This window comes from Camellia sinensis, chromosome 8, assembly GCF_055761805.1.
Source record: "Camellia sinensis isolate YWXY chromosome 8, ASM5576180v1, whole genome shotgun sequence".
Lineage (NCBI taxonomy): Eukaryota > Viridiplantae > Streptophyta > Magnoliopsida > Ericales > Theaceae > Camellia > Camellia sinensis.
Window position 1 is genome coordinate 181,206,406 of NC_138968.1, and position 16,294 is coordinate 181,222,699.

A 16,294-nucleotide genomic window follows, 5' to 3' on the forward strand; every position below is an offset into this window, starting at 1 on the left:
ATGATGAGTAAATCCTTGGTGCTTTTGAAGAACTGTCACCAAAGGTAGGTGAAATTAATGATGACTAAGAATTTGGTACAATTGATGGTTGATAAACATATTCCAATATTTTTGTACAAGTTAGAAAAAAAAAAAAAAAAAAAGAAATGAAAGAAAAAATATTAGTTAATTATTGTTCAAACCAAGCTTGAGTGTGGAGAGATATGCGATAGAGATGATAGACAAAAAAAAATCATTTTATCATTGTTTTGCCGCTTTAATACTTTGCATGGTTTTTCAATTTGTTGAACAAAAGAAGAAAAGTAAGGAAAAATTATGAGGATAGAAAAATGCGATGAAAATGAATAAGCATTTTTTAAAGGGAAAATGATCAAAAAGTCCTATTCCAGGGTTTCTTACTCTATTTGGTCTTTGATGTTTTCTAATACACGTACAAGTCCTATTCGGCTAAACAATATTACAAGGGGGTCCTGTTTTCATTGGTTGGTATGTTTTCCTTGACGGATGTGCCCTTCCCGAAATTGTAGTCAACATAATAAGGATCACATAATATCGCATTCCGTTTCAGAGTGATTGTTTTTGGAAGGTGAATCTCAATATTAGTGCAGATGGACGTAAAAAGGGGGAGTAGGTTTGTGGTGTGACAGGATTGTTAGGTTACAGAACTTCATTTGTTCATAATTGGATTCTGGCGACGTCGTTGTTTCGTCTCGAACAGGTCAGGGCATTTTCTATATATCTTTTGTTTTTCCATGCTATTGTACGTATATGTGTGTGTCTATGTTTTTTGGTTAGTGTATATCCACTGTGTGTCTGGTCGACACATCGAAAGAGTCATTTATTTTGATTATAGGTTTTGATTGGAACACCCAAAACCCAAATGTGTGTCGTTGACTCATTCACTCACATATTCAGTTTCTAGGTTACTTTTAGTATGGTTGAATGACATTTCCGAAGGTAGGCACTGAAATTCAGTTGAGTGTCAATAGCATTTTCTACAACACCACACCCCTTCACAAGCCCAGTGTCCTCCACGAGCTTGAAAGTCGGGACATTGTTCACACTACCCCCAAACCTCTGCCCCACCCCATATTCAAACTCCAACAGTTTCACTTCCTTTCGTACTTTGTTCTTAATGTTTCTAACAAGTGAATGTTGACCATATCCAGGCAATGGTCCCTCCAGATTGCTTGTTCCAACAATATCCATGTCGTCGCACCCCACAACGTAGGTACTATATTGAACATCCAATATTTCGGGCCGTGTGACCAGCGTGCCCCCGCTAGTCGAATCCCGTTCCAAACCAGCACAGTTTATATCTGCCTCGATTGCACCCGTCACGTCGGTCATGCCCGGTTCCATACCACCTTCTCATGCGCCATCTAATCTTCCTTTTCCCGCCACACAATTATAAGCCTGCGTTACAACATGTACTTCCCGGTCAGCAAGTTGATCTTCAAGTTCAGACATCTTTCTCAACAATTTCAAATTTTGCTTCTCTAGCCTGCTAATCTCATCATCCTTCACCTTCACGACTAACGTGAATCCTCCAACAATGTGCACAACTTGTCTTTCATTTGCATTCCTCAGTGTGTCAATCTTCTCCTGCATTGTCATGATCATTTTGTCCTTATCCTTGTTCTCCGCCTCAAGCACTGCTAAAGTAGCTAACGTTTCCGCAACATTCATGTCACTCCCATCCTTCAAACGTCCTTCACCAACAGCTCCAATATGTGCCACTTGGTTAACAATCACAGTTTGGACATCCTTACTTGCCCTACTCACTGTCACATTAGGATTTGCATTATCGCAATATTGCGTCACGTCAGCACCACCCTTACCACTGAAACCACCCTTACCAGAACCCTCTGCCACATTCTGACCCATATGCGCAGAACCACTAATGGCATCCCCAACAAATTCATTCCCAGACTCGTTACCTTATACATGTGTCGTAGTTTTCTCCGTATGTAACCCCTCTGCCATCTTCTTTTCACCCACATCTTCACCTTTCAGAATCAGTCGTTCGTATGGCTCAACGCGCAAACGCTCAGCCACAACCTGTCATATAGCAAAGGTTCAAAATTAACAAATATTTTGCACACGCAACGCACATTACATTACGTGTAAATTACATAAACAACACCACGTACAACCCATCTTCGTATACCTGGAACTTGACATTATTCGTAAACACAACTGATAGCTTCTTCGTATGTAGCTCGTTAACATTCCACTTGAGGAATCTAGGAAACGTTGTCACAGTTTCAGGTTCCATAATAGTTGAATGCTCGCACGGCCAGTACTGTAACACAATAACATACCAAATTAATACACTCTAACACTAGACACACCCAAACGTACCTTCCTACATCAGCAAACCAACAACACACTCAAATCATAAAACGTAACAACTAACAGAGCGACTAACACATATACATCAAACCAAAATAAATACATACCAACAATGCCACCACGCATCTTGTCACTTTTTGCGGCATTCGATAAAATTCCCTAATCAACCCCATAAGTGTGTTCAGCATTACTCCTGTCCAATTATATGTCTGCACAGTTTCCAAATTATCAAGAAACCAAACAAACGCCTAACTAATTGTCTCCCTCGAAGTACAGAAAAATAAATTCCCACAAACATACAAACTCAGCAGTTTAACTGTGTCCTCTACATCCCGTTCCGTATTTCCTTGCACAGTATCCTGGAGCAACATCTTAACCAGCTTTGCAGTCACACGTCTAAGGTTGTGGTATCGGCGCTGGATGAAATCAGAGGCCGGCTTCGGTCCGGGGGTCAAGTCAAGGAACTGGCCTCCACATTGCATGCCGAAAATCAACCTTAAGTCTCATGTTCTTACCTTAATAGGCACACTCCCAATGACAAAAGGGTCATCCCTGTGATTATACGATCGAATGATTTTCATCATAAGCTCATCATACTTTCTGAGCTCGCTGTGTTCCGACTTGTTCATTAGTATCGCTTCAAACATAAGCCAGAATGGTGTTCTCCATAAATGTGGGTAATGCACATCACGTAGCCTAATAGTGGACACCATATTCACTACTCCAGCCAAGTTAGATTGAGAGTTCAATCTTTGTTTAACATTTTTCGTCGTTTCACCCACACGCCCTTCATTCATCTCTTGTTTAAACAATACACACCCAATGGGCCTTACCCCAAGTTTTTTCCGTGAAAAACCCGATGCCTCTTCACCCCTTTTCTGCTCACTTGATCTCGTCCATGAGCTGATGCTCCTGCCAATCGCTACAATTGACAAAGAAAACACAATATCAGCAAAATGACACCATTACACGACACACTGTCATGACCCGAACCCGCCCCTAAAAGTTTGGGTCATAACTGGCCAATAATCCGTAAACTACCGAAGGCCTCAAATGATCATACAAAATATTTATGCTAATGGGGCCATAAACGGAAGTATGTAATAAATAGAAGTCCATTGAGCTGTGCCAATCATGAGCAAAGTCATAGGGTTAACCACGTAACACAATTATACATATACATGCCCATCAAAAATATAAGAGCCAAAGGAAAATCGTACACAATGTTTACAACCCAAGACCATGAAAGCAAAAACATAATAGGGTCAAAGTGTGGTATGAGCCAAGATAAAACTCCATCTCGGAGGTATGGCTCGATTGGGTCACAAAAGGCTCCTGAAACTGACTCTAGGGTTGTGCTCCATACTGCTGATCACCTACATGTGCATACATAAAATTGGGTGAGTGAAGCTCAATGAGTAATAATGCAGTAAAACAATGTAAGTCAATGATCATAAGGTTCTCTCAATATCCATAATCATATAAGCCAAACGGCCTTAGGCCCAATCATATGTCAAGCGGCCTCGGGCCCAATCATTTAACAAGCGGCCTCAGGCCCAATCATTTAATAAGTGACATCGGGCCCAATTATTTATCAAGCGGCCTCGGGCCCAATCATTTAGCACATGTCATATAATATCAATGAAGTTTCATCATTTCCAATCAATTCATAATGTTGACATCAATCACCGTTCATAGTTCAAGATACGCAACAGAGAATATAAGTGTACTATATTACTACTCACAGTGCGTTTGGTCTTGCGGCGTTGTCTCCGGCACTCGATCTACACAAAACATGTCACATACACATCCGATAAATCATTTGTTTCAATTCGTACACTTTTCTTTAATTTCTCTCAAGTGTTCAATGCGAAACTTCTCTACATGTGGACCGCGTACAAAGCATGTTCCAAAGATGTACCTTAAACGGCCCTAAATGTTCATGACTTAAATTAATGTTTCTTACAATAATTTCACATGTTTTTCATTGAACATATCATGTTTCCTTATTTAAGATTTAAGGAAATAGCAAGAAGTGAAAGGAAACCAAGTTAGGATAGGAATTGGCATGAAACGGTTAAAAGAAAATAAATAGCCTTCACTAATTTGAGCATATCTATTTGTGTACATAGAATTTGGGTGTGAGACCACCACCGTTAGAAACTAGACTTCGAGGGCTTGAATTTAGGCTCAAGAATCGCTTAAAACGCAGTCCAGATGACGGATATATGCCTTTTTGAAGTTGGGCTGAAACAGGGGTTCCGCTTGAACGGAAATCCCCACAGCTTGTGCGGCCCAAATCCGCTCGAGCGGAAAAATCGGCCGCTCGAGCGCCCAAGGAGTAGAACCAAAACTTTTTTTTTTCATGTTCCGCTCGTGCGGTGCCCGTGACCGCTCATGCGGTCTGGGCAAACTCAGACAGTCCGAAAATGGCCAAAAAAGCCAAACTAACCAACTCATTTCCAAGGTCAAATTCATGCAAAAACAACTCAAAAACATGATATCTAAGCATGATACAAGTGAAATTCTACATTAAACATTCTAATCTTGCATCAACAACAATTCCATGGTCTTATCTCTTTCCTATATCCATACATTACATAAACAAATTCAAAGTATATAAACCATGAATAATCTTACAACAAAACTTGTTTCCATAGATCATCTAAGGTTTGTTTCATGGGTCAATCACAAGAGTGGACTTAAATCAACAAAGATGGAGAGATTAGGGTTTAATCTCATGTCTTAAGCTCAAACCACTATACAATTCAAAACCCTAGTTCAAACCCCCAATCTCTTCTTGATTTCTTGACAAAGATGAGTTAGAATCAAAATTTGTGAGTGATTTTCTATACCTTGGTTCAAATCTATGGTTTGCCTCTTGATTTCCTTCAAATCCCTAGCTTCATCATCTTCCTCTCTCTCTAACTCACACTATAGAGCTCTCAAGCACAAAAAGGAACACAAGAGGCCAACATATATGTGACTTAGCTTTTTTTTTTTTAAAAAAAAATTCCAATTTAATCATTACGAATCGTAATTTTTCAAAATCTCACCAATGGCTCTAAAAATCATGCTAATCATAGATATGAAGTCGTTTTTTGTTTATCGCGCCTCTACGGCTCCCAATTTCAGTTTAAAGTTCCAATTGCAACACATATTCCTACTTTCAATAGATATTTTTCCAATTTCACATATTTTCCATACTTAAACATGCAAATTCATATCAAACACATAATCACATATATAATTAAGCATAGTATGGGTTGGGTTATCACAATCTTCCTCCCTTTAGGAAGTTTGGTCCTCCAAACTTTTTTACCTCAAGTTGAAAATAATTCCGGATATCATTGCCGTATTTCTTCTTCTCGTTCCCAAGTGGCTTCGTTCCCGTGATGTTCCCTCCATTCCACTTTTACCATTGGGATAGTCTTGTTCCGTAGTTGCTTGACTTGTCGATCAAGGATTCGAAGAGGTTTCTCCTCATAAGCTATATCGTCATCTAGCATAACTTGATGATAGTCAATAACATGAGAAGGGTCCTGAAGGTAGCCTTGCAACATTGATACGTGAAACACATTGTGCACTTGTTCCATGCCCAGTGGTAAAGCAATCCGATAAGCCACTGGACCTAGTCTTTCTAAAATCTGAAGCGGCCCTATGTACCGGGGTGATAATTTCCGTTTCTTCCCAAATCTCGTGTGCCCTTTTATTGGAATGATTGTAACAAAAACATGATCCCCAACTTCAAACTCCAAGTCTCTCCTTCTTTGATCCGCATAGCTCTTTTGTCGGTTTTGAACAGTTTTCAATCTCTGTTGGATGATTTGAATCTTTTTCGTAGTAACTTGCACAATTTCAGGCCCAATCAACGACCTATCCCCAACCTCGGTCCAATAAATCGGAGTTCAACATCTTCTCCCATACAAAGCTTCATATGGTGCCATCCCAATACTGGAGTGGAAACTATTGTTGTAAGCAAATTCCGCCAAAGGTAAATGAGTTTCCCAACTTTCACGGAAGTCTAGAACACACATCCGGAGCATGTCTTCCAACGTCTGTATGGTCCTCTCAGATTGACCATCGGTTTGCAGGTGAAATGCAGTACTAAACCTCAACTCCGTTCCCAATGCTTTTTGTAAGCTTTGCCACAATCTTGACACAAACCTGGAATCTCTATCCGACACAATGGAAACCGGAACACCGTGCAATCGAATAATTTCAGCAATGTACACTGTAGCTAGTCTATCCGCATTATAAACAGTCTTCACAGGCAGAAAGTGAGCAGACTTAGTCAATCTATCTACAACAATTCATATAGAATCCATACCTCGGGGTGTTCGGGATAAGCCCACAATAAAATCCATAGTTATATGCTCCCACTTTCATTCCGAAATAAGGAGAGGTTGAAGTAACCCCGCCGATCTTTGATGCTCCGCTTTTACGTGTTGACATTGAAGGCACCTTGAAATGAATTTCGCAATTTCTCTCTTCATATTAGGCCACCAAAAAGCTTGCTTGAGATCTTGATACATTTTGATATTCCCGGGATGCATAGCAAACCTGGACTTATGAGCTTCTTCTAAGACTCTTCTTTTAACTTCGGGGACAGTAGGAACACACAATCTTCCCTTGAACTTCAACACTTGGGCTTCCAAAGAAAATTCCGATCTCAGTTTTGCTTCCATCTCATCATATACTTTTTTGAGGAATTCATCCTCCAATTGCCTTCGTTTAATTTCCTCAACAATAGCCAGTTGTGCGGTCATTGCTGTAACGCCCTCAAAAAAATAACATTAAACCCATCAGTAGAGACATACATTGAAATGTAAAAGCTCCATTTCCTTCTATTCATCAGAGTTCCATTACCAAAAGTATTACATGTTAACAACAAAAGCAAATGCCCTAAAGGCTTACAGCTTTCCAAGTTAATACTTGGTTACAACAAAAGAGTGCTAACTCATTTACACATTAAGCCCTTGGCTTGAATATACATGTAATACATCAAAGAAATAAAATAACAAAAGTCCGCCTGCCTCTAGCCTCCCAAGCTACGTCCTTGGAGGTGGCATGCTACCTGTATCTGAAAATGATATTCCCATATAGGGTGAGCCACAGCCCAGTAGAAATACACTAAACTAAATATGAACAATGACTAAAAGATTAACAATTGATAGATGGTCAACACTGATACTTTCTCTTATTACACTTTACAGTTTCATGACATACAAGCCCATGTTACAATCCATTTTCCAAGTCTCTTCAATTCTCAATTTACAACCATGGCTCAGAACCTGGCCAAAAACTCATATGAGACAGTAACTCATATTAAGCACTTCTCCATTTCACAATAGATAAGCATACTAGCTATATCACACATCAACAGATAAGCATACAAGCTATATCATCACTTCCACAGATATGCATAAAAGCATTATCACACTTCCAATGACAAGCATATGAGCTCTGTTAACACATTACTAGATAAGCATATGAGCTCTATCTATGGAGTCCATCCCCTATCTCCTCCCAACAACATCCGGTTTAGAGGTCCATCCCCTATCTTCCCCTAAACCGTGGAGTACATCCCCTATCTCCTCTAACACAACACAATGCATATAAACAATAATTATACACATCATCACACAATACATAAATATAATATATTCTTTCAACCGTCATGCTCAATGACCCATTCCAGTGATTAGTTTCAGTTTGCCTAATCATCATGCATTGTCTACAACAATCAAGACTATCCTCCACCGATAACCCAAAGCAGTTATTTCTATACAGAAAATAAATGCAACAATGGATATATAATCAACATTTCAACTAGGTGAGCGATAAATAATCCAACTACACCCTTTAATCCCATATCTTTCCAAATCAATTCCTCATTTCCCATAATTAATTGTGCAAATTAATTAACCAATGTAATTAGGGCATTTTCCATAATTAACATCACAACCCTTAGGTTCCATTTTCATTAATGTTTTAACATTAATTTCACTTTTCCATGCCAAACATGCATCTAGGTTTTATATAGCCAAAACTCCAACTTTTGTAAAAATTACGCCAAGGCCCCCAAACTTTCACAAAATCACCAAACCAACCCCAACATCTCAAAATACTAAAATTTAAAGACAAAGCTCATAAAGAGGAGTAGGATATCCCTATCTCAAATTCGGAGCCCAAGAGGAGAAGATGTAGAAAACTAAAATGCTCCAAACTCCAAGATTCACGGATCAAAACGAAGCCCTCGACGATCAACACAACCTTTACAAAGGGCAAAGGGAAGGAAAGTACTCTAACTAGATCAAACCCTAGAGAGAATGGAGTTTCTAGAGAGAGAGACTCTCAAAATATCTTTTTAGAAAGTAAGAGAGAGAGAGAGAAAGTGTAAAAAGTGATTCAAAAAAGCCCAGCTGCCCTCTGTTATACGACATTCCCGCTCGAACGGAAAACACAACGCTCGAGCGTCAAGAACAAAAATCTGGACACTCTCGAGCGCAATAAGGCCCGCTCGAGCTCCAAGACACAAGAATAAAGCACATCCGCTCGAGCGCGAAAACCAGTCCGCTCGAGCGTAGATTTCCCCCTCCCAGAACTCACACCGAAAAGATACTACCCGCTCGAGCGCCAACAAATCCGCTCGAGCGTAGAGAAACCCGCTCGAGCGTAGAAATCACATCTGCAGAAGTTTTGCGGGAACACGAAAATACTGGAGGTATGCAATCCCCGCTCGAGCGCAAGAAGGCCCGCTCGAGCGGATCGCCTAAAAACTGAACGACAAGGATTTGAAACCAAGGCCTAACCAACCTGTAACAACCCTGCTCAAAACATCTTAAAACTCAATCAAGCGGAATTAAAGGACATCAACAAGATAGATACTACTATCAACTTCACAGAACCAAGTCCGGAACACAACAGAATAATAAAGGGACAACCGGGATCGATATAACGACCAGCATTCTATCCTGTTCATGTAGCCCAATTTCCACCTCCATCCTTTCCAAGTCAAGTAAGAGTTCATTCTGCTCCGTAAGCAAACATGCTAAGTTTCCCGTTGACTTTCTGCTAAGGGCATCTGCCACCGCGTTGGCTTTACCGGGATGATAATGAATCTGCAAGTCATAATCCTTGATAAGTTCTAACCATCGTCTTTGTCACATACTAAGCTCCTTTTGAGTAAAGAAATACTTGAGGCTCTTGTGGTCAGTGTAGACTTCACATGTTGCTCCATAAAGATAATGCCTCCAAATCTTCAATGCAAACACCACAACGGCTAATTCCAGATCATGCGTAGGATAATTCTTTTCATGTGGCTTCAACTGTTAAGATGCATAAGCAATTACTCTTCCATTCTGCGTAAGCACACACCCCAAACCCTTATGAGATGCATCATTATAAATCACAAACCCTTCGGTACCCGACGGTAAGGCAAGGACCGGTGCTGTCGTGAGACTTGTCTTTAATTCTTGAAAGACGGACTCTCTCTGTTCTGTCCACTCGAATGGAACACCCTTTTAGGTTAACTAGGTGAGTGGCACTGCAATCTTGGAGAAATCTTTAACAAATCTTCGATACTAACCCGCTAAACCCATGAAACTACATATTTCTGTAACATTGGTAGGAGCAGACCAATTCACAATAGCTTCTATCTTTTGCGGATCGACAGACACACCATCCTTGTTAATTACATGCCCCAAAAGCACAACTTCATTTAACCAAAATTCACACTTCTTCAATTTAGCGTATAACTTCTTGTCCCTAAGCGTGTGAAGAATTAATCTTAAGTGCCTTGCATGATCCTCACTACTCTTTGAATAAATAAGAATGTCATCAATGAATACCACCACAAACTCATCCAAGTACGGTTTGAAAACCCGATTCATTAAATCCATAAAAGCTGCTGGTGCATTCGTAACCCCAAATGGCATGACTAAAAATTCATAATGGCCGTACCTAGTTCAAAAAGCGGTCTTCTCAACATCCTCTTCTTTGACTTTCAACTGATGGTACCCGGATCTCAAGTCGATCTTTGAAAACACTTGTGCCCCTTGTAATTGGTCAAACAAATCATCAATCCATGGTAAAAGGATATTTATTCTTCACTGTTACCTTATTAAGTTCTTGGTAATCAATACATAACCGAAGGGTCCCATTCTTTTTCTTCACAAACAAAACAAGTGCGCCCCATGGCGATGTGCTCGGTCGGATAAACCCTTTGTCAAGCAATTCTTGCAACTATATTTTCAGTTCCTTCATTTCTGCCGAGGACATTCTATATGGAGCCTTGGAAACCGGTTGAGTACCCGGTACAATATCAATAACAAATTCAATCTCACGGTCTATCAAGTCCCCTGGCAATTCTTCTGGAAATACATCCGGAAACTCACTAACAATTTGAATATTTTCAACACCCATCTCATTTGTCTCTGCATGCAAAATGCTACACAAATAACCCCTATAACCTTTCTGAAATAGTTTACAAGCTTTCATAGCTGATATCAAAAAGGATGGAGGGACCACTCCATGTCCCACAAAAGTAAACTCTTCTTGACCCGGTGGGCGGAAAACAACTTGTTTAGACACACAGTCGATGGTTGCATGATACTTAGCTAACCAATCCATTCCTAAAATTACATCAAAGTGTACCCTGTCAAGAGGCATCAAATTCGCACATAATGAAATATCTCCAAGTAAAAGCTCACATGCCGGATACATAGAAGCACAAAACATATAATCCACAGATATGAGAGACACACACAACACATAATTCAAGGGTTCCATAGATCTATTCAAATTAGGAGCAAAGGTTTTCGAAACAAAGAAATGAATGGAACCTAAATCAAGTAACACATGAGTAGGTTGGCCATTGATGAAAAGCGTACCTGAAACCACAGCATCGAAATTTTGGACATCACCCGGAACAAGAGCAAAGACTCTTCCTTGCCTAACATTATCTCGAGAAATAGTAGGCCTTGCCGGGGTCTTTGTTGCAAGAGTGGATCCGGCTGAACTAGCAGTTGGCCTATTCCCTTTTTGCTGCCCAAACATAGGACAATCTCTCATCATGTGTCCCATTTTCCCACACTTGAAGCAAGCTCCTGATGCTCGATGACAAACCCCTCGATGCTTCTTTCCACATTCCGAGCAAGTTGGTGGTGAATTACGGTTAGACCCTGCATTGTTGGAAGTTCCCAAATTTTGCTTCTTATTTTGCGAGGATGCTGACCCTCTGTGCATACTAGAACCCTACCTTTTGCCTCTCCAATCCGAGTACCTGTTGCGGTTAACTTGGTTACCTTCTACTATAATGGCCTTATCCAATACATCCACATATTTCTGTACTTGCAATACATTAATTTGATCTAGAATGGAGTCTCGGAGACCTCGCTAAAATTTTCTCGCTTTTTTGTAGTCCGTATCGACCATGTACGGTGCAAAATAGGCTAATTTGGTAAATTGCGCCTCATATTCTGCCACTGTCCTGTTCCCCTGCTTCAAGTTTTCAAACTCCGCCACCTTATTGTCTCAGATACTCTGTGGGAAATACTTCTCATAGAAGATTTTCAAAAAGTGGGCCCAATTCATCCCTTGATGTCCTTCTCGGATAAACATCCACCAACGGCGCACCTCATCCTCTAGTGTAAAGGCAGCTAGCAAGACTTTCTGTGCCTCCGTGCATGGAAAGACTTCAAATAATTTCTCGATACCAAGCACCCAAGCCTCCGCCTTTACTGGATCAATACCTCCTTTGAACATTGGCGGTTTCATCTTCTTAAATTTCTTTGTGAGAGTAATGGTTCGATCATCAGCTTGATGGTCTTGCACTACTGGTGGTGGTGGTGGTTGTTGTTGCTGTTGTCTAAAAGCTTCTGCAATTTCCATAATCATTGCCTCCATCCTATCAAGTCGGGTGGAGGTCGAATCCTCTCCATCTTCCGCCCTTGTTCTCGCCATGATTTGAGGAACATGCATTATAACTTTCACAGATAATATGCACATAAGTCGCATATACAAATGTACATTTCCATGTCATACCCGATGTGAATGCATTATGGATGCAACTTAAAACTTTTCTAGACTTCTTATTGCTCATATGGACTCGTGTATGAGATATTAACTCGTGCTTTGATACCACTCAGTCATGACCCGAACCCGTCCCTAAAAGTTTGGGTCATAACTGGCCAGTAATCCGTAGATTACCGAAGGCCTCAAACAATCATACAAAATATTTATTCTAATGGGGCCATAAATGGAAACATGTAATAAATAGAAGTCCATTGAGCTGTGCCAATCATGAGCAAAGTCATAGAGTTAACCACGTAACACAATTATACATATACATGCCCACCAAAAATATAAGAGCCAAAGGAAAATCGTACACAATGTTTACAACCTAAGACCATGAAAGCAAAAACATAATAGAGTCAAAGTGTGGTATGAGTCAAGACAAAACTCCATCTCGGAGGCATGGCTCGATTGGGTCACAAAAGGCTCCTGAAGCTGACTCTAGGGTTGTGCTCCATGCTGCTGATCCCCTACATGTGCATACATAAAATTGGGTGAGCGTAGCTCAATGAGTAATAATGCAGTAAAACAGTGTAAGTAGATGATCATAAGGTTCTCTCAATATCCATAATCATATAAGCCAAACGGCCTTAGGTCCAATCATATGTCAAGCGGCCTCGGGCCCAATCATATAACAAGCGGCCTCGGGCCCAATCATTTAACAAGCGGCCTCAGGCCCAATCATTTAACAAGCGACATCGGGCCCAATTATTTATCAAGCGGCCTCGGGCCCAATCATTTAGCACATGTCATATAATATCAATGAAGGTTCATTATTTCCAATCAATTCATAATGTTGGCATCAATCATCGTTCATAGTTCAAGATACGCAACAGAGAATATAAGTGTACTATATTACTACTCGGCACTCGACCTACACAAAACATGTCACATACACCTCCGATAAATCATTTGTTTCAATTCGTACACTTTTCTTTAATTTCTCTCAAGTGTTCAATGCGAAACTTTTCTACATGTGGACCACGTACAATGCGTGTTCCAAAGATGTGCCTTAAACGGCCCTAAATGTTCATGACTTACATTAATGTTTCTTACAATAATTTCGTATGTTTTTCATTGAACATATCATGTTTCCTTATTTAAGATTTAAGGAAATAGCAAGAAGTGAAAGGAAACCAAGTTAGGATAAGAATTGGCATGAAACGGTTAAAAGAAAATAAATAGCCTTCACTCATTTGAGTATATCTATTTGTGTACATAGAATTTGGGTGTGAGACCACCACCGTTAGAAACTAGACTTCGAGGGCTTGAATTTATGCTCAAGAATCGCTTAAAATGCAGTCCGGATGATGGATATATGCCTTTTTGAAGTTGGGCTGAAACAGGGGTTCCGCTCGAACGGAAATCCCCACCACTCGTGCGGCCCAAATCCGCTCGAGCAGAAAAATCGGCCGCTCGAGCCCCCAAGGAGCAGAACCAAAACTTTTTTTTTTTTTCATGTTCCGCTCGTACGGTGCCCGTGGCCGCTCGTGCGGTCTGGACAAACTCAGACAGTCCGAAAATGGCCAAAAAAACCAAACTAACCAACCCATTTCCAAGCTCAAATTCATGCAAAAACAACTCAAAAGCATGACATCTAATCATGATACAAGTGAAATTCTACATTAAACATTCTAATCTTGCATCAACAACAATTCCATGGTCTTATCTCTTTCCCATATCCACACATTACATAAACAAATTCAAAGTATATAAACCATGAATAATCTTACAACAAAACTTGTTTCCATAGATCATCTAAGGTTTGTTTCATGGGTCAATCACAAGAGTGGACTTAAATCAACAAAGATGGAGAGATTAGGGTTCAATCTCATGTCTTAAGCTGAAACTACTATACAATTCAAAACCCTAGTTCAAACCCCCAATCTCTTCTTGATTTCTTGACAAAGATGAGTTAGAATCAAAGTTTGTGAGTGATTTTCTATACCTTGGTTCAAATCTATGGTTTGCCTCTTGATTTCCTTCAAATCCCTAGCTTCATCTTCTTCCTCTCTCTCTAACTCACACTATAGAGCTTTCAAGCACAAAAAGAAACACAAGAGGCCAACATATATGTGACTTCGCTTTATTTTTTTTAAAAAAAAATTCCAATTTAATCATTACGAATCGTAATTTTTCAAAATCTCACCAAACGCTCTAAAAATCATGCTAATCATAGATATGAAATCGTTTTTTGTTTATCGCGCCTCTACGGCTCCCAATTTCAGTTCAAAGTTCTAATTACAACACATATTCCTACTTTCAATAGATATTTTTCCAAATTCACATATTTCCCATACTTAAACATGCAAATTCATATCAAACACATAATCACATATATAATTAAGCATAGTACGGGTTGGGTCATCACACACACCCAACAAACTTTGATGCACAAACAACAATCACCACATTATGCAAACCCACATTCGCCCAGATCTGACGTCCCAAACCTATCACTACATGTCACACTAACCCTCTCAACAACACACAAACACTCGATTTGTACACCCACATTACCATACTGATGACGTTGGGAGGAGTCCAAACTGTTCTATTCATATTACATCGGCAAGAAATGCATCGGCTCATAAATTAGTCCAATCTGACACACAATTACGCACATTCCAACATTTTTCACAAACACAAAAACAGCCATACGACACATCGGTAAAGCAAAAATCCCAGTTTGATAATGTTCCATAAACCCTAACAACCCACTACACAAATGAAATAACAAAATAGGGATGTCGTTACTTACGTTTGGGCCCCATTGATGTAGTAGATACACAGTTGAATAACGGCACCTGCAAAACCTTCAATGCCAGACACCTACGCGACCACGTCGACAACTCCACTGCTGATCCAAATGTCACAGAGTACTTGTTAGGGTTTCAATGTTGTATATGACGCCACACAACCACACCAACACGAATCTGAAAATACTACCATAGGCTTTCAAATTGGGTGACAAGATTTCCCCCAAATCACATGACTTCATCGCATCCCAAAAATCACGCTTATCAGAGTTTCAAATTACTAATTTCTAGAACATAGCCTAATGGTCTCACACGTGTGCCATGATGTCACACTTTTGCATTCACATCCGTCACACCCCACCACATGCCAAACAAAATGAATAATGTGCTAGTTAAACAAATCGGCACATAAACACAAACACACGTGTGTTGACACAAATCCCAAACAGGTGACATCCAAACGTTGCACATTACATACCCTACCAAAAAGTATTACTAAACTTCTTGCTTACATCACACCCAAACAGACCCCCAAAAACGTATTAGTAAACTTCTCCTAAACGTTACACCCAAACAAACACGTCTAAACCAGTGGTTGTCTCGTCTTTACACATCAAATGGGACTAAATGGAACACATAAAATAATATGGGACTAATTAGAACATATTTTGAATATATAAGATTTATTGGTAACTCTCCCTTTTTTATATAAATAAAAATAAAATATGCTTACAAATAATTCCATTTGATTTTCATTTTAGTTACGTTTTCACATGAAATCAAATATCCGAACATAATGTAAAAGTCAGGTAGCTATGATTTCCAAAAAAAACCCAAAAAATCACCAAATAAGTTAAAAAGTAAAAAATCTCAATAATTCAAGGTTTTCGATACAACTAAAAAAAGTTGTACCCAAACACATTAATTTTTTTTCACCTTGTAAAAAAAAAAAAAAAAAAATTTAAAAAATCACTACAAAACTAATTCCCTAGCAAGAAACATTATGAGCAAGCATTACAATATATAAGAGTTTAAGAGGCCAAGCTTTTTTTATCCCAAAAGTGAAATTTTTGTTGCAAAAAATATTTGAGGACCAATTTCTA

At 39.6% G+C, this 16,294-nt stretch overlaps 2 long non-coding RNA genes across 2 annotated transcripts in view; one reads left to right on the forward strand and one right to left on the reverse strand.

Moving 5' to 3' along the window:
• The window catches only part of LOC145797354 (uncharacterized), a 72,265-nt gene that overhangs the window by 22,517 nt on the left and 33,454 nt on the right, over positions 1-16,294 (forward strand). The window lies entirely within an intron of this gene.
• Positions 12,597-16,106, reverse strand: LOC145797357 (uncharacterized). The gene is made up of 2 exons (XR_014338799.1): positions 15,194-16,106; positions 12,597-12,902 (listed from the first exon to the last, which is right to left on the reverse strand). It is a non-coding gene; the product is annotated as an uncharacterized LOC145797357 (long non-coding RNA).